The sequence below is a fragment of the Nicotiana attenuata genome, unplaced genomic scaffold (assembly GCF_001879085.1).
Source record: "Nicotiana attenuata strain UT unplaced genomic scaffold, NIATTr2, whole genome shotgun sequence".
Taxonomy (NCBI): Eukaryota; Viridiplantae; Streptophyta; class Magnoliopsida; order Solanales; family Solanaceae; genus Nicotiana; species Nicotiana attenuata.
Genome location: NW_017671862.1, coordinates 1,043 through 21,190, shown reverse-complemented (window position 1 = coordinate 21,190; position 20,148 = coordinate 1,043).

Sequence of the window (20,148 nt, the reverse complement as noted above, 5' to 3'; positions counted from 1 at the left end):
CCCCGAGCTTGTGGAGCGCAACCTGCGCTCAATAGGGTTAACCCGGTCGAGCAAGCCTGCACAATGTCGTCTACTCAACTCACCCATGAATAAAGAAAAGAATACATTTCATTAATTAGACAGTAAAAGGTCATGTGAATAACACCAGTAATTTCCATAAGTACGTCATTAACAAGTCTCCAAAACAGTACACTATACATTCGTTGTTAAAGTGGAACAAATGATACAACTACAACAAGGTTGGTTCAACCTTCCCAAAACAAGGTACAACCCACACTATATCTATGGAGCCTCGAACAGAACCAAAAGAGTGGTAAGGCAGTGCCGGCAACAAGGCCCCGACTATACCTCAAAATGATATGTACAAAGGACAAGAAATACAGTACCCCAAAGTGAAGTGGGGCTCACCAAGTCAGCTGAGGAGAGGGTATGCTATGATCACGGATCAACACCACCTGCTATGGAACCACCTGCATCCATTTAAAGATGCAGCGCCCCCGGTAAAAGGGACGTTAGTATATATGGAATAGTACTAGTATGTAAAACTAAACACCCTCTCAATCTGACGAATAACAATAAACGGATAAAGAAATATGAATTCATTAAGAGACTTAAATGGTTTCAAGGTATCGAATTGGGGGAAAAGTAATTTCAAGTAAGTCTCAATCTTTGTAAGTTAGGAGATCTTTAGCACTGATACACCATTGTGTTTCTAGCATGGAGTCCGATCTCAGCCCGCTCAGTTAAGTCGTCTCACCCCGAGACATCCACTCACAATACCACTATGTACGCGGCATGGCGTCCTATCTCAGCCCGATCGGCTAATCAGTCTCACACAATGTCGTGTGGATCGACATCATGTCACATCTCGCTAGCAATAATCTCATCCCATTCAAGGGAAAACATCTCAACACATCATCATCATCCAATATAAGGGAAAACAACCTCATCACATCAACATGGGGGTTTACCCCTCAATCACTACTACACCGGCACGTGTAGTTTCGGGGTTAGGTTATTTTGGCCTACACTTCCTCGGTGACTAAACGATACTCCCAAACCATTTATTATTAAAAGGATTTACCACTCATTTCATATTCTTTTACATGCCATTCATTTCATTGGCACCAATGGCCATAACGCAATATCATTCTTGGCACGTTGGCCGGATATCATATTTTATGCTCTTTTCTTTCACTTTCAAATATAATCATGGATAATTAACAACAAGACTTTTCAAATTAAGACTTTAAACACACATTTGAGCAACTTAGGGTCTTAGGCACATGTGATTTCTTACACAAATTGACATGATAGCTTTTGTTAGAATCACATTTATAAATCATAACATATTAACACACAGCCCATACTTAAACCACATTCTCAAACAGTAACTCAACAACAAGAACCTTTGGGACACATATTGAAACGCATATTTATTTTGACACACGGCTTATTCGGAATAATCATTTCATAATAATCATCACGGGACTTTCAAGGCCATTGTGGGGTTCAATTCTAAAAGAGGAGTTTAGCCAACATACCTCGCTTTGAGCGTTTCTTAATTCACTACACAGTTTCGGAATCCTAGCAACTTTGATCTATTTAGAGATATAGCAAAATTGAACACAAATTAGGAAGGAGTTCATGGTTCCAACTCATTTAAGCATTTTATCAAACACTAGGTGGTCATTATGATTTCAAGGTCCTCCTATGGTGTATTCCTCTATTTCACTACCCAAAATCTGTCCAATTGAGCTCAACAATCTTCTCACAACCCTAGATAGTACATGTATGCATAATGAACAACTCCCACACCCAAGAATTGCTTGGCTTATTACCTATTTTCAGTTAAATCTCGAAATTGAAGGTTAGGGCTAGAATCTTACCTTTTGGTTGAAGACCTTGTGAGTTAACCTTGTGAAATCTTTAATGCTTGAGCAAAGATTGATGAACAAATGACTTAGAAATTTCTTTTCTCACTCTAGACCACCTTCCTCTCTCTAAAATATAAGTTTGAACCTTCTAAAATGATCCCGAAGTTTGTTTTATAAGAATAGGTTAAGTTTATAAAACCAGAAAAATGAAGTCCCGATGCAGATTTGCGGTCACATGCGGTCCACAAAATGGGCCGCATAATGGCCCTCTAGAACTGGGCATTTCTGCTTCACTCTATGACAGATCTGCGATACGCAGATTAGTTCTGCGATCGCAGAATGGACCGCAGAAATGCCTTGTACTGCCAAAAATTTTCTTAAACTCCCCAACGCACTGTTTAACACAAAAAGTCTGTATCTCAATACCACAAAAAGTCAGGTTTTAGGTAAATTTATGGGGCCTTACATAAACGTAAAATCAAAACTTTAGACTGTCTTGGTTTAACCACTCATAATTAAAATCTTCAAATTTAAAATTATATTATTGTAATATTCTGAAGTTTTTATTTAGATAAAAAGACAAACTTGCATCTCCTTGTGACCATTTTACAAGGTCACTGATAACAGTTCTGGGCAAAGTTTTACCATCATTAATATTTATGCGCTTTTATCATGAGACAAACACAAAAGTTGAGCCTACAAATGAAAATTTCTACTTTAACATTGGTTGAGATTGTATCTTTGCCTTCAGACTGTTTTGCTTCATGCTTCTTTTTATTATTACCATCGGATGAACAAAATAAAAGCTATAAAGTGTCTCGACCCGTTTATGATCAAGTTACGATCAACACATGGTGCCCTAACTTGACTGAGCAAACCAACTTGACTATTCTAACCTACACTTTCTTATTAAATTTCCTATTGTGCATTTATAATAAGCAACTTAACTTTTAAAAAAAATTCTTAGTTAACCAAAAATTAACAATCTTTGGATAACTAAGAAGACAAAATAAAGTTGAGTACTCTGGAAATCCATAATCCAACTAAACCAATAGTTTTCCCTAGAAGCAGAAGCAGTTTTAATTTTTTTTCTTATCAAAAATACCCTTAATAAAATATAGTATATACCAAAATAACCTTACTTATTTTAAACCTAAATACTTAGGATATTAATATATATGCATTTCTTCTTATTTTTAGGATAGCTTTTTAATATACAGTAACTTCAGAGGTGAATGCTTTTATATTTATAGAATAATTTTTAAATATATTTAAATAATCTTACAGGAATTAAAGTGCTTTTAAATTTTATTTTCATATTTTACTTTGAAAAGATTTCATTATTGTCTTTAATAATAAATTTTTGTGATTATTTATTTACTTATAATATTAACTACTAAGTAAATATATTATTGTCTTATTCGTAATTTGATACTTCAAGCACTTTTTGAAAAGTTTGGCCAAACACAAACTATTACTCAAAAGTGCTTTTCAGATTGATTAGTCAAACACAAACTGCTTCTATCCAAAAGTACTTTTTCGAAAAACACTTTTAGAAAGAGCATTTTTCGATAAATTTTTCCTGACCAAATATGTTGCAAGTTTATGAATTCTCTACAGAAGTACTTTTTGGGTTGCTCGGGCATAGAGTTCCTCGCTTATCCCCAAAATAAATAGGAGTACTAAATAGAGCAACTAACTTCCTGTAACGACCCGACCGGTCGTTTTATTTTCTAGAACCTCGTTCTCCTAAATAAGACTTTCCGTACTTGCTTTTATTGATTTATGACTAGCGGGGATGGTTAGTTCGATATTTGGAAGAATTCGGGTTGAAATCGAAATACTTAGTTCCTTAAGGTTGGCTTAAAAGGCCAAGTTTGACTTTGGTCAACATTTTGGGTAAACGACCTCAGAATCGGAATTTGATGGCTCCAGTAGGTTCGTATGATGATTTCGGACTTGGGCGTATGCTCGGATCGGGTTTTGGATGACCCGGGAGCATTTTGGCGCCTAATAGTGAAAGTTGGTTATTGAAGGATTTTGAAGTTCTTAAAAATTTGGTTTGGAGCGGGTTTTGGTGATATCAAGGTCGAATGGGATTCCGAGACTGAGAATAGTTCCGTAATGTCATTTAAGACTTGCACGCAAAATTTGGTGTCATTCCGAGTAGTATAAGTACGTTTCGACGCATTGGAAGTAAATTGAAGAACTTGAAGTTCTTAACTTTGATTCAATTGGTTCTAGGGTGTGATTCTTAGTTTTAATGTTGTTTCGGGCGTTCTGTGAGTTCGATCGAGTCCATTTTATGATTCTAAACTTTTTGGTATGTTTGGACGGGGCCCCGGGGGCCCCGGGTGCCATTCGGACGATACACGAGTTGAGTTTGAAACTCAACAGGGCTGCCAGTGCACCAGTTCTGGTGTAACCGCATATTTCCACAGGTGCGAGCTCGCAGGTGCAAGCCAAGCCCCGCAGATGTGATCCAAGGATAGCCAGCCAGGTTCCACATATGCAGTTCCCTCTACGCAGAAGCGGGAGCCCATCCGCAGGTCGCCAATTCCGTAGAAGCGGACACCTGGCCCGCAGAAGCGGATCCGTAGGTGCGGCCTATGCACCGCAGGTGCAAAAATTGTTGGGGCAGTGAGGTTCAATAAATACGGGACTTAAGACATTTCACTCGTTTTCTCTCACTCTTTGGGCGATTATTGGAGCTTCTTGAAAGGGATTTCCACCTAGCTTTTGGAGTTTTGGATTGTTCGGCTCCGGTTTGAGGGTTTGAGCACATTCTTGAGTTTGGAAATAGACTTTGAGACGAGGTAAGTCTCTTTTCTAACCTTGTAAGAGGGGAATTTCCCCATAGGTGAACTTAATTAATGTGTGTTTCTTTGTGGGGCTACGTACGCACGAGGTGACGAGAGTCCATACGTAGCTACTATTCCTGTTATGTCCGGGTAGTTTTAGGTTTACACCATGCTTTGTGAACACCGTTATTTGATTATACGTGCTAATTGTAACAAAAGGAATTAAGTTGAGGATTACTAAGGATTTAAAGGCTTCGAGTTGAATTGTCTTTATTTTTAAAAGAATCAAGAAACCTGCCAAGGACAACATAAGAAGGAAAGGGTCACCGGCGGAATCCCCGAAGCCTAAAAGGGACAAGCTTCGAAAACCTAGGGCCGATACGGTGGCCTTGACTCCGGAAGCTGTTGCATGTCTTCGTGTTGAGGACGAAGAGAGAGATGAGATCCAGGGCAAAGATGCTCGCCCATTAATAACTCGGAGAAGAGGAAGCATCGATCCTTCAAAGGCTGCTGAGCGGAGGCCACCGAAGCGGTTCATCCTCAAGCTGAGGAAGTTCCGGGGGGGGGGGGGGCTCGAGGAACGTTCTCGAACCGACTAGTGGAATGGAAGCACCTCGTCCTAAAGGGCACTTGGTCGATAAACTTAGAGAACCCAGCCCTGAGGTTCCTCGAAGGCGGGAGAAGGCCCCGATTGAGCCGCTTAGGGTGATTGACGTGAATGACTCTCCAGCAGGCCAATCGTTTTCTGAGGGGCAAATACGGGATGCCCAAGATATGAAGACTCCTGATGTGGGAACATCCCACGGAGAGAATGACATTTTCGGCGAATGCCTTGCCAGGATCAAGGAGGGTCCCGATCTTGATGCCTCGTTCTTCCTTGAAGAGGCCGAGAAGCTCCGAAAGCAGGTAAACTTTGACTTGATAACTACATTTAGAGTTAGGTTCTTGCTTTTCTGACCTCCTTCCTTTGTGCTTAGTCTGTGATTCTCTTTGATCAAGCTTTTTCCAAGTCTCGAGCTGAGCTTGCCCGAAGTGAAGACGAGCTCAGGAAGCTTATGTCAGAGATGGATGGACTTAAGGCTCTCTATGCCAAAAGAGAGGGTGAACTCGATGATCTTCGAGCAAGTTCGGTGAAAGCTTCCCAAGAGCGGGCCGAGCTCTTTGAAAAGGTAATATAGCCTTCGTGGGCGCATTTTGTGCTTGTTTGTTTCGGCGTCTAATGTTCCACTTTTGCAGTTCCAGGAGAAGGCCGACCAGGCGGAGCAACTTCGGGAGGAGCTTAAGACCAAAGAGGCTGAAATCCTCGGGTGAAAGCAAAGTATGGATTGCTTGGCCTCCGAAAAAGACAGTCCTCGGGAACAGATGGCCTCGGCCAAGAGCCAGCTTCGGAATGCAAACGAGGAGGGTCGTAAATTTATGGAGCTTCATACTGAGACGGCCGCTGAGTTGTCTAAGGTTAACTCCGAAGCTGATGCGTTCATGTCTTTATATCGAACCGATGTTGCAGCTGTCAATGCTCGGGTTAGGGAGATATCTACTACAACTGAGCTTAAGTTATCTTGCTTCGTCAATCATGCTCGGCTGGAATCTCGAAAGCAAACTCTCGAGAAAGTACATGCCAAAGGCTTTGACCTCTCTGCAGAAAAGTGAAGGCTTTGGAAGAAGAGGCAGATGCATTTGCTCTCTACTGATGAAGATTCTGTCAGCGGCTCCGAGAGTGGGGAGGACGAATATGAAGTCCCCAAGGGAGAAGAGGCCCCTAAAGATCAGGCTACCGAAGGTCAGACCACCGAAGATGTAGTTCCAGTGGATGCTGCCTCCGAGCGAGTGACCCCGACAATAGATTAGGTGCTCTTTAATTTCTTTATTTTATGTAAGGGTTCCATGGGGGAGTTTTGTAAATGTGCCTTATGAATACAAAGGAACTTTTGTTTCGACCTTGGTTTGTGATGAATTTCATTTTCCTTTATTTATAGAAAATTTGCTTATACAACCCGAATTATCGGCCTGAGTGTTGGTTCGAACTTAGAACGCAATGAACCCTTAGGTTCTTTACTGATTAACATGATGCCTCTTGAGGTCTTAGGTAATTATTGAGCTTAGATCAAGTCTATAATGATGCGACCCTCGGTCCCAAGTTGAATGAGCATGAGTTCTTGGCCCCTATTTTCTTGATCTCCATCCGTTTCGGCCCCGCATTTCTTAGAGTAAGAAACGATTTGGACCTCGATTTTCCTGAGCCTTTTAGGATGATGTCATACCCGTGATGTGGGCGCTTGAAGTGACCGAAAATGTCATGTCAACGCTCTTCCTCAGAACATCAAATGTGTACCAGTGTTGGTCGGTCACTTGCCGCGCCGAAATCGTCACCGCCTTTCTATAAATACGAGGCTATCCTGATTTGAACAAAGACTATGTTCATTTACCATTTTTTCTCCGGTTCTTTCCCCTCTTTATTTTTTCATCTAATCATCTGCTTCCATGATTCAAAACCTGCGAACTCCTGGTCACATGGCAACAACTTTAGCAGTTACGCCAAGGCTTTTCTTTTCAAAGCTTCGATTTGAAGCAACAAAAAAGGGGCGCAAAACCCTTCCCATATCAGGAGATATGAGACCTTTTCCCTGTCGCTCATCTCTCTTAACTTCAACCTGGTGTGGCACTTCATTCCTTCTGCTTTCCCTGGAGTGAGGTGGTACTATTATGTACTAACTTTTGCATCCCACACTGGTTTAACGTCTGGGGGAGTGGCTTTAGAATAGTTGTGCTGTCAAGACCCATACTTGCCAAGTTTTTCACCAGGCCACAATTTTATCCGCTTGTTAAAAGCTTTTGCTTCTTGATGGGCTATAGCCTTTTCTTCATCTATTGCTGTCTCGGAGGAGGTTCCTGAAGGCGCCTCTCTCGAGGATGTGGCTCTAAAAGTAGATTAGGTTCTTGGTTTTGTTTTTGCTTCCCTGTTCCTATGTAAGGACCCTTCGTGGGCGTTGTAAATATATTTTGTAACTATCTCTTGGAAATACAAAAGGATTTTATTTTTGTCTCATCTTTGGCTTGTGTTGAATCTTGTTCATATTCGTTGAAAATTCGATAATAATTTAAATGACCGGTTCGAGTTCTGGTTTGGGTCATGATGGCCCTTGGGTTTCTAACCGATCAATGTAATACTCCTTGAGGCCTTCGTTAGCCTTTGAGCTAAGCTTAAATTGATGTGAGTAGGAATTCTTGGGTCCAAGTGGAGCGAGAGAAATGTCTTGAGTCTGACATAAAGTTGTCCCTAAGACTTCGTGGATAGTCCCCGAGTGAGAATTTTCTTGAGCTCGGGTAGCCCTTGGGCTTAGTGGTCGAGTGAGTACTTGCTCGAACTCGAAATAAATTTATCCCATAGGCCTCGTGGATAGTCTCCGAGTGAGAATTTTCTCGAACTCGGGTATCCCTTGGGCTTGGTGGTCGAGTGAGTACTTGCTCGAACTCGAAATAAATTTAGCCCTTAGGCTTTTTTATATTGGCCCTTAGGCTCTTATAAATTGGCCCTTAGGCTGTTTAAGTTGGGGCGATTCGGCCTCCAAAATGGCTATAATTTTTCCCTCTTTTCGGCTAAAAAGACTTAGTGAAAATTTTGTATGCCTTAGCATGTGTTTTTTTGTACCCGTTTGGGTTTTTTGAAGGTTAGATTGATTGGAACCTTGTTTGTAATTTGATATGCAAAGTTAATCGAATACTCTTGAGGTTTTTTCGAAGGCTGATGTTATCGAAGCCTTCGCATTATTCGAGGGCTGATTATATCGAAGCCCCTTATAATTTGCTTTTGCCGAGGGTAGCCTGGTTTAACCGGTTTTTTTGAAGTATATGAATGCCTTATAGTTTTATGGCGGAAGTCGGACGTCTCCGAGCTGCATTATTTCGGCCGTAGCCTTTTCATATGACCGTACTCTTTTATATGGCCATAGCCTTTAGTCCCCGAGTGTGATGGCCTTGGCCTTAATATCGAGGGGATGCCTCTTTGAGATCTTGTGAGCTTGAGTGTGCCTCTTTGAGGTCTTATAAGTTCGAGTGTGCCTATTTGAGGTCTTATAAGTTTGAGTGTTTGATGACTCGATGTGTTGATTGTCGATGACAGTCCCCGAGTAGTCGGGTTCATTCGGGGTTTTGGCACTTGAGCCGTTAAATGTGAAAATAGTATACTTCTTTGAGGCACAAAGTGTTTTGATATAATAAGAATTCTTCTTCAAATAATTGATACATGCGTACATGTTTTACCGCTGGGGGCTCGACTATTCTATATGGACACGGTTCATTTGACCGTTTGGCCCATTACAACACTCCCCTATCGAGGCCCTCTTTGGCATGGATTGCTTTCTTCGAGAATGCGTCCTTCTAGGGTCATTCCCCCCAGTGATCGAGGTTGATTGAAAAGAAGCCTTGAATACTTCTTGAATATTCCTTAGGTAGCATATAGGTGTTGCCTCGTTAAAAACCTTGCCGGTAAAACCCGTTTGGGATAAAACTCGATCTAAGGGAAAAAGAGTGCAACGCATGCTTTAAGACCCAAGGTCTTCGAGCTGAAAGGTGCCTCGATGTTTCCAATCTAACATCTGCAAGGAGTTAGTTTTAAATACAAATGAAAAAAGGGGAGAAGGTCATACCTCAGCAATAATAGCGTTTGTGCAACGATACATTCCAATTGTTTGGTAGTTGCTCGCCTTCCATTGTGCTAAGTTTGTAGGATCCTTTCCCTACAACTCCAAGGACACGGTACGATCCTTCCCAATTGGGGCCTAGCTTCCCTTGGTTTGGGTCTCGAGTGTTGAGAGTGACCTTCCTTAGGACTGAGTCCCTGACTCCGAAATATCGAAGGTTCATCCTTCTATTGTAATGCCTTTTGATCCTTTGTTTTTTACGCGGCCATTCAAATTAATGTGGCCTCATGTTTTTCATCTAGTAGTTCGAGAGAAGTGTTCATAGCTTCGTGATTTGAGTCCTTCGGTGGCTTTGATTGTATCGGGGTTGATCTCGATACCCCTGTTCGACACCATGAAGCCCAAGAACTTGCCCGAGCCGACTCCAAAAGCGCATTCCTCGGGGTTGAGCTTCATGGTATACTTTCTTAGGATATCGAACGTCACCTGCAAATGGGGCAAATGGTCCTCTACGCGCAGGGACTTAACTAGTATATCATCAATATAAACTTCCATGGATTTGCCTATTTGATATTCGAACATCTTACTAACTAGGCGTTGATATGTGGCTCTGCAGTTTTTAGCCCGAAGGGCATTACATTATAACAATACGTACCATACTCCGCGATGAACAAAGCCTTTTCTTGGTACTCCGGGTTCATTTGAATTTAGTTGTACCCAAAGTAGGCATCGAGAAAAGTAAGGATCTCGTGGCCGACCGTAGCATCGATCAAACTATCGATGTTGGGCAATGGGAAAGAATCTTTAGGGCATGCTTTATTCAAATCTTTGTAGTCTACACACATCCTAAGTTTATTTCCCTTTTTAGGGACTACCACTAAGTTATCTAGCCATTTGGGATATTTTACTTCCCTAATGGATCCTATCTTGAGAAGTTTGGTTACCTCTTCTTTGACGAATGCATGCTTTACCTCGGACTCAGTTCTCCTCTTTTGCTTCACCGATTTAAATCTGGGATCGACATTTAGTCGATGGGTAGTTATCTCCGGTGGGATCCCTGTCATATCTAAGTGGGACCAGGTGAAGCAATCAATGTTATTGATAAGAAATTGAATGAGTTTTTTTCCTGAGTTTGGGGGTTAACCCCGTCCCCAGGTATACCTTTCGTTCTGGAAGATGCTCGATCAATACGGCCTGCTCGAGTTGGACTTCGTCGCATCCGATTCCTCGGGGGCAACGAAGGCTCGGGGGATGAGGAAATCTTCTTCTTCGTCTTCGACCACCTGTTCATCGATCACCTGTCCCTCGGGCTCAACTGAGGGTATGGGCTGTGATTGCTATTTGTCCACCTGTTTGTCCTTTGACTTTTCCGATGTGGATGGTGTCGATATCGTGCCAAGTCGTGTACTGCAAACATCTCCTTAGTTGCATGCTGCTCTCCATATACTATTTTTACGCCATCCTTTGTTGGGAACTTCATCATTTGATGAAGGGTCGATGGCACCGCCCTCATGCTATGGATCCACAGCCTTCCAAGTAAAGCATTATACCTCATGTCGCCTTCGATGACATGAAACTTGGTGTCTTGTATGGTTCTGGCCACGTTGACTGGTAGGATGATTTCTCCCTTCGTTGTTTCACTTGCCATGTTGAAGCCATTCAAGACTCGAGATGCTGGTATGATTTGACCGAGCAACCCGAGCTGTTCCACGACCCTTGAACTGACTATATTTGCCGAACTACCTGGATCCACGAGAACACGTTTAACTTGAACTTTATTTAAAAGAATAGAAATTACCAGTGCATCGTTGTGAGGCTGAGATAAGGCCTCGATGTCTTCTTCGCTGAATGTAAGGGTGTCCTCGGGCAAGTAGTCCCGAGTCCGTTTCTCCCTTGTGATGGATACTTTGGTACGTTTGAATATCGATCCATATGGGACGTCGACTCCACCGATGATCATGTTAATGACGTGTTGAGGTTCTTTAGGTTCATCCTTCCTATTTGCATCTCTTTCTTGGAAATGGTTCTTGGCCCGGTCGCTGAGAAATTCACAAAGATGCCCCTCGTTGAACAACCGGGCTACCTCCTCTCTAAGCTGCCTGCAATCCTCGGTCCTATGTCCATGAGTACCATGATACTTGCACATCAAGCTGGGGTTCCTCTGAGAAGGATCAGTCTGTATAGGATTGGGCCATCTAGTATCTCTAATTTTGCCAATGGCTGAGACGATACTCGAGGCATCGACGTTGAAGTTGTACTCCAATAATTAGGGTGCCTCTGCCGGTCCCAAGTTCCTATCAAACCCGGTTTTGCTCATGAGTCCCCGGGAACTTTGACCTCGATCTTCTCTTCGATCGTTCCGAGGTATGCTACGCCTTGAAATGTTCCTTCGATCCTCGATGTATGGCTAATATCTTTCCTTATTCGACCTTGACACCCTGTTTGCATTTCCTGACCCCTTTGCTAGTAACCTACTTGGATAAACTGAGCCCGAGGGGGCTCTCAACTGGTCATCCTCGACCCTAATTTTTGATTGGTACCTGTTATGCACATCCGCCCAAATCACAGCGGGATACCCGATCAAGTTCTTCTTCATCTGCTTCGAAGCTATCGAACTTTGTTCATTTAGTCCCTGAGTGAAGGGTTGTACGGCCCAGTCATCGGAGACCGGCGGTAGCTCCATTCGTTCTGACTGGAAGCGGGAGACAAATTCCCTAAGCATCTCGTTCTCCCTTAGCTTTATTTTAAATACATTGGTCTTCCTTGTTGCGACTTTTATGGCACCGGCATGTACCTTTACAAATGAGTCTGCCAACATGGCAAACGAATCAATGGAGTTCGAGGGTAAGTTATGGTACCAAATCATGGCACCCTTAGACAGAGTTTCCCCAAACTTTTTTTAGGAAAACGGACTCAATCTCATCATCTTCCAAATCATTACCTTTTATGCCACAAGTATACGTGGTGATGTGCTCGTTGGGATCGGTGGTCCCATTGTATTTTGGGATGTCTGGCATCCGAAACTACTTTGGGATGGGCTTCGAAGCCAGCACTCTGAGAGAATGGTTTTTGCACAAACTTCTTCGAGTCCAGACCCGGTATTTGGTCGACCCTCGAGTTGTATATTTCCACCTTTTTGTCGTTGTCCTCAATCCTTTTTTCTCCTGACTCGATCCTCTTCGTGAGTTCCTCGAGCATTCTCATGACGGTGGGGTCAGTTCCCGAGCCGTTATTGCTTGATCTCTCCGGGGTTGGCTCAACACGATGAGTGGTTTCTGGCCCAGCCACGCTCGGAGTCTTTTGCTGACTCTGCAATTGGGCGATAGCGACTTGTTGCGCTTGCAACATCTCAAAAATCACTTGTAGACTAACTTCTCTTTCTCTTTGAGCCTGTGTCCTTTGAGCATTAGGTTGATTCTCTCCGCTTACACTTCCTTCGACATCGGCGTCCAAATTGACGTTCACAGCAATGTGTGAACCAGCATCGACGAGGTTTGGCGCTGGTGCTACCCCGGGGTTTAGCGGCGGCACACCGGTCCCTGCAGTTGTTTCATTGTTTTCTCCATGGGATCCGAGTCCATCATTTCCATGCACGGGTGCGTTTGCTGAGCTAGACATATCTTAGCCTGAAATCAAAGAATCTTTGACAAGAAAAAGTGTGAAGAATAACGTGTGTTATCAGAAAACTAGAACCAAAATAATCACTATTATCTTTAGCCCCACGGTGGGCGCCAAACTATTTACCTCGAAAAACATGAGTAACAATTAAAGGTGATTTTTGGTTTTAAAGAAATGTGATTTATTCAAATACTAGTGAATATACAAGTAATATTAGGTTTAAGTAAGAAGAATTGATTAACCAAACAGTGTTGTTAGAGCAACGGGGACCTCGAGCTCGATTATCTCGGGGGCCTCGAGTGATTTAAGAGCAAATAAAGTATGAACAATAAAATAACAACAATAAAGCTGAAGAACAATTGTGGAGCACAGTAAACGAGAAAAGCATATTAGAATGTTCTATTGTAATGAATGAGATGCCCTTTACAAATGATGGGAGTTCAAGTCATATTCAACATTACGGACCTACTCCAACTTCCGGAATCGGAATCCGACCCCGATATCAAAAAGTCCACTTCCGGTCAAACTTCTCAAAACCTTCAAATTTCTAACTTCAGACAAATGACTCCAAAATTACCTACGGACCTTCAAATCCACTTCCGATCGTGCTCCCAATATCAAAATCACCATACGGAGCTATTCCCAGACTCGGAATCCCAAACGGACATCGTTAACACTGAAATGCACTTCATCCTAAGTTTATGAAATTCACCCAAAAATGCTAACTTCCACAATAGGCACCGAAACGCTCCTGGGTCATCCAAAACCCGATCTGGACATATGCCCAAGTTCAAAATCATCATACGAACCTGCTGGAACCTTCAAATCCCGATTCTGAGGTTTTTTACTCAAAAATCCAAATCCTTGTCAATTCCTCCAACTTAAAGCTTCCGAAATGCAAATTCTCTTTCCAAATAAACTCCGAACTTCCCGAAATTTAATTACGACCATGCGTACAAGTCATAATACCTGAAGTGAAGCTGCTCAGGGCCTCAAACTGCTGAGTGACGCGCTAGGGCTCAAAACGACCGGTCGGGTCGTTATATTCTCTCTCACTTAAACATACGTTCGTCCTCGAACGTGCTGAGAACTGCATTGGAGCTGTCCGAAATCATTGTTTAACAACTTGAGCACCTACCCGTGCTACCACAGCTCAGTTGAGCACATTAACTTGATCAAATCTGAAGATATTCTCTTTTATTCAAACAAATAAGCTTAGAACCCAGTTCCAACACCCGAAATTCTCTGTCAGGCCTGCTTCCGACCTACGAATACCGTAACAATCACTACATGATGTACCAAAACATGATTGCATACCTTTGCTGAGTTCACAATGCACTGCATAAATCACATAACCATAATATCATCCTCTGATAACGATAGCCGAAATTCCACGAATCTGATGCTCCCAATGTACCTCATGACTTATATAATTCTTGCCCTAACTTTTGCAATGCCGCCACGACGGAAGAGATGTGTAGAAATTCATTACCGACTGTCGCGTCAACATATCATTGAGTCTATACTCTTGCCAAGAACCATCACCTCATTTGAATCAATTGATGGTATTGCTCTTTGACATACTTCATATAATCCGATCGCACTGATCTTAGGTCCAATAATCTTGTCTCACACAGTATGAACTGCATCAGGCAATAAGCCACCCCAGACATGACCAAATGTCTCATATGATTCCCCAACGTGCCAATATGCTACAAGCTCGAACGTGATACATAAGGAAATCGAACTCTGGAAAGGGCTACTCAACCCACGTAACTAATTAGACAACCGAAAGGTGTCATGAACCTTCCTCGGGAAAATGGGAAACAAGACGCACAAAATAGAGTATAAAGGACTGTACTCAACATCACACTGTTGCGGCGCGCAACCCGATCCAAACTACATACCCATGGCGGCGTGCCACCTGATCTACACGTAAAATCTATATAAGGAGATAAACGAGCTAGAGTGCTCATTACTACAAAATACCGAATATCGGCTACAAGCACGCTAAGTGCATAATACCATCCCTGGGGAGACAGATAGCGCCATACGCTACAAAACTCAAGTACAACTAAGGTGCGATATATGATCTTCAAGAGCCATCCTGCTCACATGACACCACCGCTACGTGAACCTCAACACGTAAGAGAATTATCAAGTCGTTTCACAACTCACATGGCACAATATAGTATTACATGACATAGTCGACGATGAAATAACATCCAACGTTTGAATACTCCTCCATAAGGAGCGCTATGCTGAAATGAACATATCTGGCCTGATATAGAGCCCATATTCATATTTAAATCCATCCACAGACCACAAGTTGATTCTGATCGCACCGTACTAGGCTAATAACCTTTCAAGGGTCCATGATAACCCCTCTTTTCCCATAACACACAAGAACAACCATCATAACCAGGACAAACTTCCACGGTCCACAACCAAATGAACCGAGCGCCCTTCATGCATAATTCTCAAACAAGCGATATTACCACGTTCTTCATACTTGGTTAAAATCTTTAATCAATTAAGTGACTACATGTCACACTTATACAATCTTCCCGTGGAATACACTCCCACGACCCCACGCACCAGGTAATAAGTCTGCACATCCATACCACCAGCCATATAAATGTTGTAAAGCAAATCAAGAATCCGTAACCAGGATGCAAAGCCTCTTACACAAACACCGATCTTAGGTGACGCTGAAGACAATACCAACTTACTCTAAACATCCAAACCCCTTTCCCGCTCATCCGAGCTCGTGACATTCTTGCCAACACCAAACCACAACCTTGATCCCCACTTGCAAACTTCATACCGCTCACTGCACCTAACACGCCAATATGCGATAGTACTAGAATTTCACCATAATCCCTGAACCACTAATAGGGTAAACACTTCATCATACAAAAACCTTTTACTTAACTCATTCTAAGAGAACCATAGCAACATACGAGTGAATCCTCATAACCGTAGAACATGCAAATCCTCAAGTAGTGGTCTAAACCACCATAACCCTTCCAGGATCCGCCTACACATAACATGCCATAATACTTGAATACTTCCAAATAAAATCAATTACGGCGGTCGTCGAGCCTCGCACGTACCGCCACCACTATGCCAATTCAACCATGGCTAACGAATCTAACTTCTTCTAATTCATCCTTAACTTGCCTTAGAGATAATAATAGCTCCATTGCTTATATCACAAATCTAAATCCGCACTCATCCTGAGTGACCCTATTCCACGAGATCACATTGTCTCCAAACCCATGAACCATTTCATACCCTCCTTGCACGCACATTCGCATCTTCAACTGATACACCCATTCCGATAATTCCCCTACGAAAGTCATTTCCTCTTTTTCCTCCCAATGCTACACTTCAAGTCGAAAATATCATTGAACCTTCCGAGCCTCCTATCATAATCTGTTACAAAAGCTCGAGTCTTAATCATACTGCGGGCTTGAATCCTTAGGCACTGAGTAACCTTTGAATTTACTAGGATCATTTTTGAGAGCCACCCGCTCTGGCATTGTCCCAAATATAATCAACTTCAAGGCTTCGCTCGCACATGAACACCCATTTTAATGAAGCACCCGACTGAATCACTTCCAAAGCCTGAACATGAGTCAATAAGGCCAACTATAGCACACCTTTATCAATTCATTTGCTCAAATTACTACTTATGTTCTTTTGCCTTAGCTGAAATCAATGTTTTAAAAGGTGGGGGCGTGAGGCGAGGCGTTTTACCTCTGACCAGGCGAGGCGTAAGCCCCGGACATGGGGCGTAAGTCCCACAGATCTTTAAATTTTATAATTAAGAATTTTAAGATAGTATGAAATAAAAAATAAATATAAAAATTACATTGAAATCACAAAATTATAACAAATAGTCTATTAAAATATTTATGAATTATAATACAACTATGAATAATACGAAAAACATGGCATATATCATAATATGCAAATTAGCTGCAATGTCGTTACAACTCAAACATCAAAAGTAATGTATTCGATACGAAATCTTATACGTATCTCTTAAGGAGTATTGAATCTTGAAAGAATTTCGATATTATAATTTGATATATTTTTTTAAAGAAAATACTCCTTTTATTTAATATGCTTTTTATTTAAAATAGAATTTATATTAAAACATAATTCACATTTTAAATATGATTCTCTAGCATCATTTATTTTTAAGTTTCAACAGCTGAATAAAGTGACACATAATTCACCATACAATAACATGATAACTAATTATTTTTAAATAGTTACTAGCTAATACTGAGCTATTAGTTAATAAGTATTGTATCTTGTAAACGTGAAAAAAATAATATTTAGAAAAATAATTATAAAATAATTATGGACTGTTATATAATAAAGAATAAAAGTTAATAAATAAATACCTTTTAAATGAAAGATTTATTTAAAATTTACTATCATAATAGTCTTAGTGGATAACGTATAATGATTTTTTTTAATTATGACATAAAATACTCCCAACTTAATGGTTTATGATTAAAAAAAAGTAATTTTGAATAGTCAACTTAATGATTCTGCTTTCACAACTGTATTTCTGCGTCGAGCGTTGTTTCCTACTTTTATGACCCCATATCTTTTTTATACATAGTGGATTCACTTTACGCATTAGAGATTTATCTTTTACACGTAAAAAAATTTAAAAAATATTTTTTTTCAATTTCAATATTATAAAAGCTATAAAGGCCTAAAACCCTGCATCTTTCCCTGCCCGTTTACATTTTCTTCCTCCAATGCAATGTTAATATTCCACGGATCTCATTTTATGTATTGTTGTTTGACTATTTACGAAATTTAATAAAGTAATAAATATTTTTTTAAATCTTATAATATAGAAGAATGATAGATATTTGTGGGGTTAAAAATTATTTTATTTGGGGTAAATATGATATTTAAAATTAAATTATTTCTAAATATAAAAGGGCATCGTTCTTCTAGGGCCAGACTAAAAACAAAAGGTCTATCATATAGATTGGACAAACAAAAAATAACATAAAAATTCTTTTTTTGGGTAATTAGAGTTTGATTACATGTACACGAAATGGTCAAAATATGTACAAGAAGTTAAATGCATGGACTAAGGCAATGCTCAATTGGGTAATCTAAGTAGCTCAACTACTTGGCTACCTGAACCAATATTTTAAAAGGCGGGGGCGTGATGCGAGGCGTTTTACCTCTGACGAGGCGAGGCGTAAGCCCTGAGACATGGGGCGTAAGTCCACGGATCTTTAAATTTTATAAATTTTAAGATTTTTAAGATAGTATAAAATAAAAATTAAATATAAAAATTACATTGAAATCACAAAGTTATAACAAATAGTCTATTTAAAATATTTATGAATTATAATTCAACTATGAATAATACTGTCACGACCCAAGTTCGCCCTCCGTGAACTGTCGCGACGACACTTAGTCGCTACAACTAGGTAAGCCTAACAAATGCGGGAAAAGAACCAATTGCGGAAAAGAAAGTAATTAAAAATCGAGATAACAAGGTTAAACAATGTTCAGATGCCGTCTGGCATATAACAGTACAAAAATCTCAATCTAACACTCCCAAAATCCGGAACTCCATGAATCACAAGCTGAAAAGATTTCATAAGGGAAAAATACATAAAGGGCTATACTAGTGCTAAGAATAGAAAGGGACTCTTCGGTCTGCGGACGCGACAAATATACCTCGGAGTCTCTACAAAGCGCCTCGCCTCAAGCGTGATAAGATTGAGTGGAAGTACCTGGATCTGCACATGAAAAACATGCGCAGGAAGGGCATGAGTACACCACAATGGTACTCAGTAAGTGTCAGGCCTAACCTCGGTCGAGTAGTGACGAGGAAAGTCAGGGCCCTACTGAGGTTAAATGAAATACAAGGTATGACAGTATAGGATAAGGCAGTATAGTAAGTGCAACCGTAAGAAGCAACACAGGATAGAAAGAACAACAACAGCTATAACAGAGACAAAATAATCACGGAAAAGGAATACAACTCACACAGAGATAACAACCGGGAATCTCCCAGGATACCATCCTGTAGTCCCAAATATAAATATCCAGTGGATCTCCCGGGATACCGTCCCGTAGTCCAACTCATAGTGCGCGGGGATCTACCGGAATCCCGATCCATAGTCCCTAACGTAAATACTCAGTACTGGGGAATCTACCGGGTGCAGTCCCGTAGTTCCAATGTAAATGTGTAGGGGGATCTCCCGGAATACAAATCCGTAGTCCCAAAGTAAACATACAGGGGGGATCTCCCGGAATACAAATCCATAGTCCCAAAGTAAACATACAGGGGGGGATATCCCGGAATACAAATCCGTAGTCCCAAAGTAAACATACAGGGGGGATCTCCCAGGATACCGTCCCGTAGTCCCAAAGTAAATACACAGCAGCAACAAGAAGAATGCTCAATTCAATCAAATTTCACACCAAGGTAAAACAAGCATTTCTAACCTAGCATGCTGCAGATAATTCAAATAAAGCAGTTGAGCAAATAAGCAATTAAGTCAATTAGACATGCTTCCCTAAGCTACCAGCAGGCTTAAAATTTGCAAGTAGTATAAACAGGAAAGGAAACACAAAATTTTTAGTTACTTAATGAAAATCGAATTTTCAACAATTAGCACAAGTACGCACTCGTCACCTCACGTACAAGGCATTTCAAATATCACAATACCAAATCCTAAGGGGAGTTCCCCCACACAAGGTTAGGCAAGCCACTTACCTCGATGCCACGAACACAATTCAAGCCTCAACTGCCGCGTTTACCTCTTGATTCCACCACCAATTTGCTTGTATCTAGCCACAAGTTACTTACTATATCAATAAATGCTAAATGAATCAATTCTAATGCATGAAAATAGGTTTTCTAAAGTTTTCCCCAAAAAGTCAAAAATCGACCGGGCCCACATGGTCAAAACCCGAGGTTCGAACCAAAACCCGATTACCTATTCACCCACGAACTCAAATATATAAATTATTTTGAAATCGGACCTCAAATTGAGGTCTAAATCTCCAAATTTCAACATTCTTAGGTTTTACCCAAAATTCTCAATTCCACCATGAAAAACCCTAGATTCTAGGATGAAATCTTGTAAAAAAAAGTTAAGAAGTGAAAGAAATGAGTTTAAAATCACTTATTTGTGTTTTGGGAAAGAAAGA